The sequence below is a fragment of the Heteronotia binoei genome, chromosome 9 (genome assembly GCF_032191835.1).
Source record: "Heteronotia binoei isolate CCM8104 ecotype False Entrance Well chromosome 9, APGP_CSIRO_Hbin_v1, whole genome shotgun sequence".
Classification (NCBI taxonomy): Eukaryota; Metazoa; Chordata; class Lepidosauria; order Squamata; family Gekkonidae; genus Heteronotia; species Heteronotia binoei.
Window position 1 is genome coordinate 60,156,637 of NC_083231.1, and position 15,154 is coordinate 60,171,790.

Consider the following 15,154-nt stretch of genomic DNA (forward strand, 5'->3'; position numbering starts at 1 on the left):
CTGCACGGAGGCGATTTTCCAGGGGCGCCCTGGTCTCCTGTGTAGCAGGAGGGACTAGACCTGGGTCTCGGGAGTTTGGACCATCCTCTTCTTCTCCCGACTCCTACAATCCAGCTCTTTCAGATTTATTCCACCCAAAGACAGACGATAGGCTCAGATTGTGTGCTTTAATGTTACCCAGGTTCTGTGGTTGTGTCAATCGGATGTATACATCGTTATTATACATATGTACTGTTCGCCCGCCTGTGTATGAAGGTTTTAGATTGACATTTCAATACTACTCAGCCCCACTCCCCTTTTGTGCTTTAAGTTTACACTACGCGCTTCAATAAGTGCTTAGGTGTTTAATTTCTCACCCCCAAACGGTAGGCTTCGTAATTTTCAAGGAAATAAAAAAAAATCCATTGTATCAGCTCTCACTGTCGCCAGCTCAAAGAAATGAAATAAATCAAAGTTAAAAGCTTGAGTATCATTTAATTATTGTGCGAACAGCGCTTGGAAAGGAGTGGAACAACATCTCTAAACAAATTATGGCCGGGCCAGGAAGGAATTATTAGATTGAAATTTCATTTAGGCTCGGGAGACACAGCGCTTCAATATGTAATCTGTTATGCCTCATCTGATTTGTATGCTTAATTCAGCTTGACGAATTTATTAGTTTTCATAATAGTAAAAAAAATGAAGCAGCACTATGGGCTAATGCATTGTGTGTACTATAAATTGTATGTAACCGTTGAAAGGCTGAAGTCTATAGAAATCTTTTATTAATGACAATACAGGGGGGAGAGAAAAGAGCAGCTTCTCGCAAGCCTTTAAGGAGTTCAAGGCAGCCCTCCACGCGGGGCTGTCTCGGTAGGCCATTAACATATCGTCATACTAATTAGGCTACTTCATCAGTGATATAATTTCAAACTTTAAATTATGTTCTAATTAACAAGGGTTGTCCAATTTGCTTAATCTTCAAAAGGCTTTTGGCTTGTCTAATTAGTCTAAACTATTGAGCATCTCAAATGCCTAATAAAAAAATTCCATAGATAATATTTTTGTATTTTCACTTTATTATATCGAGTTAAGTTACAAGAAACCACTGAAGGCCAGGTACGGGGAAAAGTTGGCAGGCTGAAGTCCTAGCAAAAAATAAACTGTTTACACTTTATGTCAAGAGAACATTGAGAATGAAAAACCAAAGGCCAGGGCAAAAATTGCCTTACACCCCCCCCCCCCCCAATAGATTTAAAATCAAATTACTCCCTAATGTTTCAAACGAACAGAACAATCTGAACTTAATTCCTAGCTCTCGAGTGAACTTTGAGTTTAAAACCCTCTTTCAAAAATATTTAACCCCTGTATTGGGTTTAATTACTTGCACTAGTTGTTTTAATGTATGCTGTCACATGGGAGAACAGAGAATGCATATCGTTAATACGAATTAATCTTGATTTTAATAGCAACTGACAACTGATCTCCAAAATGCTAAATACTTGTCACCACTTCCTATGGTAAATAAGAGTTTTAATATATTAATGAAATAAAGAGAACAGGATTGCAATAAGTGGGCAAACTTTTGTTTGGTATTACATTTTGCAAATATTATTTAAACAATGCACCCTCGCAGGCCTTATTTTCCGAAGGTCTGTGCAGGGGGACTAGCCATCCACTTTCTTCTCCACAAAACTCTCTCTCCTAAACGGCATACTAGCCATATGCTCATACACATATAGGAAAGGATTTACACAGCCTAATTGGGCTCAGGATTACAGCCTTCGCCGTTGAATGGGGATTGTCTTAAAATGATTCCCAGTTATGCGGATCTAATATATACAAACAAAAATACAACCCACAGAGCGCACCTCCTCTGTCATGTTCACGTGAGGGAAACAAAACACAAAATGGGGTCATGTAAACAATCACTTCCTGCCCTGTGGAAGTCTCCTGGTCTTTTTGTAGGAATCAGAAACATAACTTTCAGTATTTTCTTTCCGAAAAAGGAGAAGATGCTATATAAGTTGCTATATGATTTCATTGGGACTAATCTCTTTAAAATACAAGGGTATTGCCCTCACTGCAGTCAACAGGAAACTGGCTGTTGACTTCACAGCAACCCAGATGTCAACGCCTGCCCAGAATTCTCTCTGAAATCCAGGGGGGGTGGGGGGGACAAAGTTGAGTGGGATTCTGAGGGAGAAAGCCGGAGTCCCGAGTCATGGCTGCTGCTAATCACAGGCCCGACTGAGATTGTGCTGATGTTGCATGAATGTCACCGTTTTCTCCTAATAACTTTGTATCTCGGGGTTCGCTGGCGGTGCTAGCAAAAAGCAGGATGGATCCACCCTGGCAAAGGCCTTCCGGCGCTTTTGGTGGCGGCGGGCTGGCCTCTTTGTCTGGCTGCAGCCTGCGCCGCTGGCTGACCTTAGGCAGATGTGAGATGCAGCTGTCCCAAAGCAGGGCCCGGCCAAGCCTTCCCGTACCAGAGCAGGACTGCCTCGGCAAGCCTTCCGAAGCCATTAGTCTTTCTGCAGGCTCGCCACGCAAATGCGCTTGCCTAAATAAAATTAGAGCTCCCCTTTCATTTCCTGACCCATGGAGACATCAGGGGAGAAATCACTGTCGCCTCTCATGTATCCCTGCTCTGATTTATGATTAAAATTTAAAACAACGCATTCATATTTTACTGAACCTAATGCGCCGGATGAAATTTTAATTCATTAAGATGCAGGCTATACTTTTAGGAAGTCTTGCCTTTGTTTTTCAGCAAGAAGTCGAGTTCAGTTATGACTGTGGCAGTTAGTTATCGAAAATGCAGCGGTTCGACGCCCTCCCTATTTTATATTAATGAGCTCGCACTGGTTAGCACCTCCGTTTTATTTTATTTTATTTTAGCGCGGGGGAATGTTGGCCCACATTTCGCCCCACTCCCCCGTTCCCGGTCAACGAGCCTGCTCTGATATGATTTATTCAAATAATTCGCTTCCTTTCTTTGCCTAATACTGAAAACCCTACTGGGAAAAATGTTACGTCGTGCGGCTTCCAGGTGGTGACAGTTCGGAGCTGGCGAATGAAAGGAGCAAAGAAATGCTCTGAACGGTTTTCTTGATGTGATGAAGAACTTTGGAAGGAGTCAGGACCCTGGACAGCGAAGCCCCACGGGCGCTGCTCTCTTGCTCTTGGCGACAGGGAAATGAGAGGAATGGGCTCGGCAGCACCTTTCGGCAGACGTGCAGTAGCCCTCCACACACACACACACACACACACGCCCCCGCCCCCCCCCCCCCCCCAGAGAGACGCCCTCTTCTAACACACACAATCAGGAGCAATCAATGGATACACCTCAGGCAAATACGGTTCATATTGAGGTCAGAATCCTCCTCTCATGTCGCTGTTTAGTCCAAGAGTCTCCGACTATACTTCCGCGGGGCGGATCTATTTTAGATCAAGAGCATGCTGACAGGAGGCTAAAGCATGAACAGAGAAATTGCGGTCTCCTCCCTCCCTTCTGCAGAGAAACAGAAACCGTAATCCAGAGGCCTCCCGCTTTCTGTGGAAGGACAGAGAGGTCTAGTCCATAGACTACCGCGAACAAGATCTGGGAGACCTGCGTGCCACCTACAACCGATGACCAATGGCCCTGGGCGAATGAGGTTCGCTCAGCCCCGCTTGTCAACCAGCGGTAGTAATGGCATAGAATTACTACGACCTTCTCCATAGAATGACTCCTAAGAAACAATCATTTTTCACGATCAAAGCGCCGGATCAGAGACCCCCAATTTAGTAAATTTTTCTTAAACCATCAGTAGAGCCAACGCAGCCTCATATGGATATGGGAAGAGAATCAGGCAAACCTGAATTGTCTACTCCAGGGGTGGCCAACGGTAGCTCTCCAGATGTTTTTTTGCCTACAACTCCCATCAGCCCCAGCCATTGGCCATACTGGCTGGGGCTGATGGGAGTTGTAGGCAAAAAACATCTGGAGAGCTACCGTTGGCCACCCCTGGTATACTCTGATCCTTAGAGCTTGCTAAATATCAAGAGTCAGTCTTTTAGCCTCCTGTTCAGATATTAGGCTCCACTCCCCTTCTTTCCTATCACCATCAGTATCTGAGGTTAATACAACCTGAAAATGCTGCGGGCGGAGAGGGGCAAGGTCCTGTGGGGTTAGTTACAAGGAGGTTCTCCTCGCCTGGGAGCTCTAGGCGAGGACTCCCCTGAAGCTGACAGCATATGCACTGGGGCCCTCCAAGCGAGTGGCTCTGAATGAACCATCGGGCAGTTCTACAAGACAACAAATCACCCCTCCGCTCACACGCCCAGGCCTTCCAAAAAAGCTTCAGGTGCTGCATCTCTTTCTATGGGGAGATGGTTCCTAATTGCTTGGTCCATCCCTTCTAGGTCGAGTTCGGTGGAACAAGTTCTTTCCTCTGTTTCTGCCCTACGCCCAGCTTCATTGTGTTATGGACCCTTGGCCTGGCAACCAGGAGAGGAAGGACGACGAGGCTGGGAAGCTGCGACTTGCCAGAGGCTACCTAGAGAATTCTTAACCCAGATGAAGTTTCAGCTCTGCTCAGGCACGAACTTCCCGAGCGGCGGCGGGCGAGGAGACTCATCCCGCCATCTTCAGCAGAGTCGCGCCTTTCCAACTCCATTGAAGTCGGCCTCCTCTCTGGCTGAGAGAAGAGCCAAGCAGAGATCTGCCTCGTAGACTTAGTATGGAGGACCAAGCATCGTGGAGCATTTGGCGCAGAAACAGCCCGCCCTATCCTGCCTAAGTTCACTCGGAGCGAACCCCTTCCCCCCTGCAACTTCTACCCCCACAGGAAAGGGGACCCAAGGAGCGAGCAACAGGTGAGCCTGAAGCCCATCAGAGCTCTCGCTGTCTCGCTGGCTGGCTGGCTGTCTCGCTGCCACCCACCTACGCTCAGGAATGGCTCAATTTACGAGTCCTCCTGCCAGCTCTAAATGCTGACGATTCCCCTCAATCTACCCTGGGTTATTTTAACCCCTATCGCCCCCAGGTGAAGCTTGTCTCTGGGCCACCACCCTCTCCAGGCGTCCTGCTCAGCTGAAGGGAAGGGGTCCTCCCCGTTAAGTGGCCGTAGAGAATGACAGCCAACCCTGTGACCCTCGGATGTTTCCGAGTACGAAACAGAGCTCCCTTGCCCAAAACCGGGCCGGGAGAGCCTCGAGCTCTTCGGCAGGGGCCTGGCGGTTCTCCTCTGGCCGCCGAATTTACCTTTCCTCAAGTGAAGTCAAGTCACGAAATCAAACTTCAAATATGGAACAATCAATGAAGCTTCTTGCGATCCGTGGCGCCTTGAGTTTCCTGGCACTCACCGAAATGCAAGAAATCGAAACTTAATTACTTGAAAGAAATCCAGAAATCCCTCTGCATAATTTATCCAGGAGTTCGGGGGAGCGTCTGTGTGGAATGTATGCATTTAAACTCGTCGCAGTTTCACCAGCCCCCCCCCCCCGGTTGTATTTGCAATTTCAGTGTCTCTTGCCTTTGTAAACTGCTGATGACTGGATTCCATAAGGTCCTCTTTCTGGCAAGGAAATGGGTGGAGCTCGATGGAACCCCGGCGATCGATCGATCTATCATCTATCTGAAATTTATTATTAATCTATATTTTGAGCTGACTTTCTTCTGATGGCAAAAAAAAAAAAAGTGCGTTGAAAAAGAGTAGACGCCATCTACCCCTAAAATAATACTTCTCTGCGCTTGGTGACCCGCCAGTTTCACTAACTCTTCAGCTCTGAGCGCGCAGCTCTCCTCCTTTGGACAGCGGTTGCACTAGTAGCCATTTGTTTCAGTTTATTTCAATTTATATTTGGAAAGGAAATGTGAAACAGTTTCTCAAGAGACTCGTTCCGGGTCCCAAAGACGGGGTCGGACGAGTATGCCTTCCAGAGTAGCGATTTCACTGGAGGACTTTCAGAAAAGGTCTTCTCTAGGAGGAAATAAAGGGCTCTGGTTGACTTCCCCGGGTTCATCTTTCTGGGATGGAAGAAATCCCCGGGATTTCGCCTGAAGTTTCTGCAAAGTCGCTCAGTGCTCAACTCTTCCAAGAAAGCCCCAGGGAAAGGTTTGTCTGAGTGAGCCTTCCTCTTTGTAGAGGGAGACCACCCAACCAGTGTAACAACTGAAATTTAGAAATGGGGGAGAGAATCTCAACAGCCCTGGAATTTAGTCCACTTGGTTCTCTCTTGCATTCATTAGCACTACTTGAAAAACTGCTGCTCAGCGGCTAACTTTATGCTCTGCTGCTCTCAGAATTTGAACTAATGTTATGAAAGAATGAAAAATGCATCGGGGAGCTCCCTGGAAACCCAAGTACATTTTTATTTAAGGCACATTAGCGAAAATATAATGTAAAAAGTGAAAGGATCTAACAAAACCATTAATAATTAAAAAATAATTACAGATAGTCTGTCCTTACTATTCATAACCATTCAGCAGCTCAGACAAAGAAAATGGAATATGCTTAGTATAAGAGAGATGTGAGCACACTGCTAATCAGAAATCAGCTACAGTCCGTAATTGCCCTGTTGGTCCAAGAGAATAACCATGCAGGATAGATCAGGGGCTTATCTTTCAGAGGGCCTGTTTGTGTTGGTGAAAGTGCATACTGCCTCCTCAGTTACATAGACCTTTCCAGAAGGCAGCATGCCAACTTCAAGACTAATGCTCTCTGTGTGCGTTTGCATGTGTGTGTGTAACTATTTATCTTATCTGGGAGAACCAGGTTTGATTCCCCACTCCTCCACTTGCAGCTGCTGGAATGGCCTTGGGTCAGCCATAGCTCTCAGACATGTCCTTGAAAGGGCAGCTTCTATGAGAGATCTCTCAGCACCGCCCACCTCACAGGGCGTCTGTTGTGGGGAAGGAAGGTAAAGGAGATTGTAAACCGCTCTGAGATTCAGAGCAAAGGGCAGGGTATAAATCCACTATCATCATCTTCTTGCAAACCATCTAGTGCTTCAAAGACAGCCGTAAAACATTACCGGGGGGGGGGGAGGGTTGCAATCTGATATAATGACCCAAGAAACTCCACTCCCCACTCAAAGGCATCATCTGAATTCAGCCAAGTTTATGATGAACTCTTCAGGGCATCTTTCCAAGCTGTTGTGCAGCTTTTGTTTCAAGGCCTCCTCTAAAAGGAAACAAGGAAGACAACATGTTGAGGGGAAATGCTCACCTGCAGGAGACAACCTGGGTTCTGGGACGGGGATTAGAAAGAACCTTCCTGCCCATGTGGTTGGTCACCAGAGGCACAAAAGGTGGGGTTTGGGAAGAAGAGGCTGCATGGTCCTACCTACTCAGACCTTCATGGTTCTTTGAAGCCAGCTTTTGTCTGTCTGTGAATTCAGATGGGTTCATTTCATCTACATCACATAAGCTACCCAACATGTCAGGAAAGCTGCCCCCATTTCCTGACATCATGATTTTGCATTAAACATTAGGAAGGTCCAAGGCATCAGGTGATCTTTGCATGGCTGAGGACATCCCCAAGTGCTCTGCTACTCTATATTCTTCATGATGCAACCCAGAAGCAGGATCAACTCTTCACTTTGAGTGGGTTGACTGGAATCCAGTGAGATCTCTGGCTTCTGCAATGTGTTGGAAATCTGATGCAAAGCTAAGAGATCATTTTGCTCTCAAAAACTCTGGGAACAAGCACAGTGCTTTCCTTTGCACTTGGCATCTAGGAAGATGAGAGGCAGCAGCTGTTTCTATTGTGCCACTTCCTGCCTTCTCTGCACATTCTGTGCAGTGGGAATGGCAGTAAGGTGGTCTTTTCACCAGACTCTGTCTGGCCTCCAAGGAAGGCCCAACATCACTAATCTCAGACTGTCAATAATGGAATGTTTTTGCAGAAACTAAAGTGTTGGAGTTTTGCAGCACATTGTAAACAGGAATTGAACACCTTTGATTATCACATTATTTATAGACATCGAATGTGATGCAAAGAAGCTGTTAATACGTGCATGAGAGAACCAAACAAACACTCAGCCTTTCCTTGTAGCCTTTGCTACTCCAGCTCTGACAGCAAGTCAGTTTTCCATAAATAGGGTTGCTGAGGCAGAAAAAACAAATATAGCTGGTTGCTCAAAGCATTTCCCAATGTACATATGAGTAGTTCATTGACCCCATTCCAGCCTTTTCTTAAATTGATACACAGTTTGGTCTTACCCTCAAGGCTTTCCCCATTCATTTTCATGGAGAATGGAGATATCTGCGTGTATTCATTTATATACAGATATATTCTCTCTCCACTGACATGAATAGGACATCCATGGGTGCATTGCACATGGGATTAGAACTCTAGGCTTGCATGCAGTTCTGGCTGATGTCATGGCTTTGCTCTATGGCACAGACTGTGATGCCCAAAAGAATGACGCAGTTATTAAAGACCCATCAAGTCTAGGTGCCTATGGCTCAGATTGGAGAAAACAGGCTGGGGACAAAACAGCATCTCCCAGAGCCAACAGCTCCTTCCACCACCAGTTTGGTGTAGTGGTTAAGTGTGCAGACTCTTATCTGGGAGAACTGGGTCTGATTCTCCACTCCTCCACATACACCTGCTGATACACCTTGGGTCAACCACAAGTTCTCTCAAAGCTGTTCTGCTCAACAGCAGTTTTGGGAGAGCTTTCTCAGCCCCACCTACCTCATAGGGTGTCTGTTGTGGGGAGGGGAAGGGAAAGGAGATTTAAGCCTCTCTGAGACTCCTTCAGGTAGTGAAGGGCGGGGTAGAAATCCAATCTCCTCCTCCTCCTCCTCTTCTATTATGTGGAGCTCCTAGAAGATCTGCCCCCAGGGGTGGAATTCTAGCAGGAGCTCCTTTGCATATTAAGCCATACACCCCTGATGTAGGCAATCCTCCAAGAGCTTACAAGGCTCTTTTTTTGTAAGCTCTTGGAGAATTGGCTACACCAAGGGTGTGTGGCCAATGCAAAGGAGCTCTTGCTAGAATTCCACCCCTGTCTGTCCCAGAGACCAACTTCACCAAGCCAAACTCACCTGAGATACTGGAGGGGCCTTGCAGGAGCATTGCTGAGTAGAAGGCTCTGAGCACGTCTAAAGGTATTTCTCATCTGGAGCACTGTAGGGTCTACACACTATAAAGGATCTCAGTATGGGTCATCCTCAGAGCTGTCCTAGGTCATGTAGCTAGTATGTAGCCCAGCCAGTTCTTCTGCTTCTAATTACTGGCTGCCTGTTCCCAGCACTTACCTCCAGCCCGCTATAGACTGAAACATACTTGATGGCCCCTTGTAACATGCCTGTTTTTGCAAGGACTTTGTTCCCAACCAAGACAAGAGGATGGCCTTAAAAAGTAGATCATAGCAGTGAAGGATGAGCTCTGCCTCACTCCATTCATAATTGTTTTGATAACTGTCAACCACCTTGGCAAGAAGTAGGGAAAGGTCAGTTGTTTTCAGTATTGGCACATAAGTGATGATGCAGCTGCTGTGCATACACATACAGTGATAATGTTCTTGTCACTGTTTGTTCTTTGCACAAGTATCAACAATGAGCCACTAGCAGCTTTAATTCCCTTGTCTCTTCTAAAACACATACACATCTGGTAACAAGGAGGAGGAAAGGAATGACTATATAAAATACTCACAAGGAGCGACTGAGGAAACAGCCATGCCCATGAAGTTTCCTTCTGCAAAATCAATCTGTTGGTCAATCAAGGTCAGTATTGCCTACTCTGGCTAGCAGCAGGTCTCAGGCAGAGGTCTTTTGCATAATCTATTAGCAGAGCCCTTTAACTGGGGGTTTGCTTTATTTGTTTAAAATATTTATCTACTTGTCTTTCTTCTAGGCATCCCAGGACCCAAGGTGGGTAAAGCTGGTGATTGAACATGAGATCTTCAAAAAGAGAATGCTCAAAAAGAGAATGCTTTCATCAAGTAAAAGTCTGCTTGCTTGGATGATCTGATTAGATTTTCAGTGACTGCAAAGGCTTCAGAATAAAGAGATTCTGCACCTCCACATAGCCTTTACATACTTTTTTTTAGATGATGTAGTAAGGGTAGTTTTTTTTAACCCACCTTTTATACGTGTACCTAAAAAGCTGTTTGCTTCCAGATACCTGATCTGTGGAAGGCTAACCATTCACATTCAAAATACCGGTTGGTATTCCCAGCTGGAAAATAACTGTTGTTTTGATTTGTAACACAGCTGAATGTTAGGAGCTGGACAAATTTGTATCATGAATAAAGGAAAGTAAAAATTTGGTTACACTAAGTAGAAAGCAAAAAAGGAGCAACAAAGGGGATTAGATATAGAAAATACTGCTTATGAGTAACTGCTGTAAAGATGATGTTTGTGTGCCTGTAAAGTGCAGCCCTGTGGCACGGAATGGTAAAACTGCAGTACTGCAGTCTGAGCTCTCTGCTCAAGACCTGAATTCAATCCCAGCGGAAGCTGGGTTCAGGTAGCTGGCTCAAGGTTGACTCAGCCTTCCAAGGTCAGTAAAATGAGTACCCAGCTTGCTGGAGGGGAGGAAGTGTAGATGACTGGGGAAGGCAATGGCAAACTACCTCGTAAAAAAATCTGCCATGAAAACGTCATGATACAATGTCACCCCAGAGTCAGAAATGACTGGTGCTTGCACACCTTTTTAAAGTGCTGTCAAGTTGCAGCTGACTTACAGCAAGCCCAGCAAGAGGTTTCCAAGGCAAGTGAGAAGCAGAGGTGAGTTGCCATTGCCTTCCTCTGCAGAGCCTTCCTTCATGGTCTCCCATTCAAGTACTGGCCCTGCTTAGCTTCCAAGATGTTATGAGCTCAGGCTATATCATGCTGACTTCCTTCCACAAGACAAAGCTTAGGAAGCAGAAAGGGGTGGGGGAGAGTCCTCTCTTTCTCTCCCCACCCCCAACACTGAGGGCCTGAAGGATATTCAGAGAGGTGACTGAATAAAGCCTGCCCCTGTATTCCCAACTGCTGGTATTCCAAGGAGGTCTCTGATCCAAGTACTAACCAGAGTCAGCCCTGTTTAGCTTGCGAGATCTGATGAGATAGGACTTGGTCAGGGCATTTGTCTTTTATTGTTATATTAGAATGCATACATTTTTATTGTTCAGACAAATGTTTTATTGGAAGTTAGGCCAGCCATTTCCTTCCCACGTCCCTTGCTAAACCACCATTCTTGATGAGTCTTTCAAAAGGCAAACATACAAACCTCTTTAATACTCAGTTAAAGCATTTTTAGTTTTGAAATGGAGGTAGTGGCACATGAAATCACTAACTTATTCCTCTGTTGGTAATATGTGTGTGGCCTTATTTATATGCACTGCTAAATATGACATCCATAACAAAACTTATTGTTACAAATGGATTATGGCAATGTTTTTATTGAGTTAGGGCTCTACACCCCTCAGGGAAGAACTTCAGCTTAAGATTTGTTTGTATTTCTCAGTTGAAAGATGGGAAAAACAAAGCACATTCAGGCAGATGAAAACAACTGCGCACACACACTTGGGGAGTATATAATGTCACTGGAGAGACAAGTAGCATCTTACCTGTATTCATTAAAATGCCTCCGAAGTATCTGCTATCAGGCACTCTAATCCAATTACATGTTTCTCTGTTGGCAAAAAGAATACTTTAATTTGACACAGGACAACAGTTGTGGGTTCCCTTGAATGAATCCAATACAACAGTCCCTCTTAGTTAACACAGGCCTGGGCAGTGTCCTGGGATAGATGGAACAAAGGAAGCACAGGGTGGGAGGCTATCTGAAAGGACAGGCCTTGGATGTGTTCAATTTTTGATCTGCGCACAGTTCAGATCACCATACCAATCCAGCAATAGAAATCTATCCAGCCCTGTTGCATCAGGTCAAGGATCACTTTAGGACAGAGTCTTATTTCCAACAATGACCAAACAGATGTTTGAGGCATATGTGCAAGGTACAAAGGTAAGCAGCCCTCTGCTGTTGTTTTTCATGCTATGCAGAATTAAAGCCCACTGAAATCAACAATCTTTTGACTGAAGACTTGGCAAAGGATTGCACTTTAGTTGTACTCTCACTTAACATTTATTTCTGGTTTGACTCACTCCAAATTACAGGCATTTTGCATTAGAGACTATTTTGTGCATTTGAGACATAGTGGTAGGGAGACATGGTACAGCGTGCCCAGAAAGGTGGATTTCTATGCTGTGTCAGATTTTCATGTTGGGATAGTTGGGCAAAGGACCAGTCCCTTTTTGAAATACATCAGTCCCCTTTAGTCCTTCTGTTTGGTGCGGGAGAAGAGCAGGTAGCAGTCAATTAGGATCAATGGAAGGACTGGAGGAGCCATATGAGAAGGGGAAGGGGACAGAAAAGGCTTTCATTGTCAGATAAGGCAGGTAGGGTTTGAAGCTTTTTTTTTTTTTTTACATTTAAACATTTTATTGAGGCATAAAAGTAGCTTACAATCCATAACGCAAGAAGTTTACCGTGAAGGTTAACAGAAATAACATCGTAAGCTTAATAGACAGAATACAGAGCAAAAACAACATTTAAAAACAAAATAAACAAAATACAAACTGAAGGTAATAATAATTATAGTTATTATAACACAGTATTTAAAAATAAAATAAGATCAGGGAAAGGAAAAAGGAAGATATAATACACTTTAAATAACTGGAAATTAACTTGTTAAAAAAATTTATAGCAAAAGGAAATCCTTATACATTTTATTTTTAGAATAAGAGTTAGCATAAAATGGGTCGGCGTCAAGCTTTTCTAGAATGGGAAGCCAAGTTGCCAGATATTTAGCGTAGGCTTGGTATGGGTCTTTGTGGTCCATGGCTGCCTGAATTTTATCCATTACAATGTGTTCCCAGACTTTAAGTAGCCAGTTGTCAAGTGTCAAATTCAATGAGTTTTTCCAGGACTGCACGATCGTGGTTTTAGCAGCTGTCAGGAGTTTAACTATCAAGGATCTTTTAGAAGATGAGAGACGGGTATCAGACCAATGATTGAGAAGTATCCTTGTTGGGTCATCTGGGATCAAGACCCCAGTTAGGGAGGAGAGATGGGCACAAATTGAGGTCCAGAATGGTCTGATTTGGGGGCAGTCCCACCAGCAGTGAAAATAAGAGGCTTTGAGCCCACAGTTTCTCCAGCAGTCTGAAGAGCCTAACTGGGTCATATGGGAGAACTGGTTAGGAGTAAGGTACCAACGTGCAATCAATTTAAAGTTTTGTTGAGATATATTTATAATAGTAGATTGTAGGGCATCACTAGCCCATATAGAGTCCCATTGGTCGGGGGAAAGGATGATGCCACAGTCTTTATGCCATTGAGTGGTGTAAGAGGGTAAGGTTGCTTCGAGTTTAGACAATAGGATTCGATACAGCCGTGAAGTGAGACTTTTAGGCGTTCTCTCTTCGTGAAAATGAAGAACCAGATGTTCGTAGTCAGATGAAGGGCGAGAAAATGAAGAGATCACTTTAGGGTCCTGAAGGAAGTGCCTGATTTGAAAGTATTCAAACCAAGGTGCTGGCTTAGTCAAAACTTGGTCTAGGTCATTTTTAGGTAGAAGTTGTTTAGAAGATGAAAGAAGATTAAAGAAAAAAACTTTTGAGGAGTCTCTCCAGACCTTGAAAGAAAAGGGTAATTGGGCAGGGAGGAAATATTTTTGTCCTATAAAAGATGAGATAGTAGAGAGTCCTGGGGCCAGAAAATGACGCTCCGAATCCCATACTGACAAGAGCGCCCTGAGGAATGGGTTCATGAATTGCCACGGTGGGCGTTCATTTTTCTTAAGCCATAGTAGTTCGTAGTATTTCAGTGGGGTAAAGTGAGCTTCCTCTATGGGCGTCCACGGCGGCGGGGGATGTTGGTACAGTATTTTGGTCATCTGGGATAAAATAGTAGCTTTATAATACTTTGCAATGTCGGGAACTGCTAGGCCACCTTTTTGTCTTGATCGACATAAAGTTGAAACTTTGATTCTAGGCTTTTTATATTTCCAGATAAAGGAGGTCAGTATTTGTTGCCAGGATTTTAAGATAGGTTGAGAGATCTCAATAGGAAGAGCCCGAAAAAGATATAAAAACTTGGGAAAAATGAAGGATTTAATTACATGGATTCTTTCCATCCAGGATAGTTGCAACTTATCCCATTGCTTTAGCGTGGTAGTAATCTCAAAAGCCGTGGCCTTGTAGTTAGTTTTTAATAGGCCAGCTATATTTAAGGGGATTTTCAGCCCCAAATAGGACCAGGAATCAGAGACCCAATGAAAGGGGTAGTTTGCAACTATGTCTTTTTTAGAAGTATCGGAAATTTTAATCGGGTAGAGAATTGATTTCAAGTGGTTAACTGTAAGACCTGAAAGTTTACTGTAATCAGACAGGAGAGAGGAAACGGCTTTAATAGACTGTAGTGGATTTGTAATATATAAGACTATATCGTCGGCAAATAAACTTATTTTAAAAGTAGAATTTTGGACAGAGATACCAGAAATCTCTGAAGAAAGCCGTATCAAATTTGCAAAGGGCTCAATGACAATAGCGAATAGCAGTGGTGATAGGGGGCACCCTTGACGAGTTCCTCTTTCTAGGATAAGTGAAGAGGACTGTTGACCATTAATTTGTATAAATGCGGATGGACAGGAATACAAAGAATCTATAACCGTTCTGAACCTAGGTCCGAAACCCATATGATGTAAGACTTTTTTAAGGAAGAGAGGTTCTACACTATCGAAGGCCTTCTCTATATCTAAGGCAAGAATGCAGGAGTCGTATGGCTGAAAAGTGCAATATTGAATTAAGTTAATTGTTTGTCTAGTATTGTCTGTGATATCGCGATTCGGAATAAATCCTGATCGGTTGGTGTGAATATAGAGCCCTATAATTGTGTTCAATCTAGCAGTCAAAATGGAAGTAAATATTTTATAATCATTATTTAGTAAAGAAATGGGGCGGTAAGATTTAACATTTAATGGGTCGGGTTTGAAGCTTCAGAGAAAGAGAGACTGGAGGGATCCTATCTCAGAGTTTGCCTTGTATGTAAGCAGGCTAAACTATTAAATGTGTGGAGACAGGGTTTGTGTTTCCAGAGTTTTAACTGGGAGAGAATGCCTCAAGAGACTGTGGAATCTCAGAACTGTCTATGATGATAAAGCAGACTAGCTTGGAGAAGAAACGGAA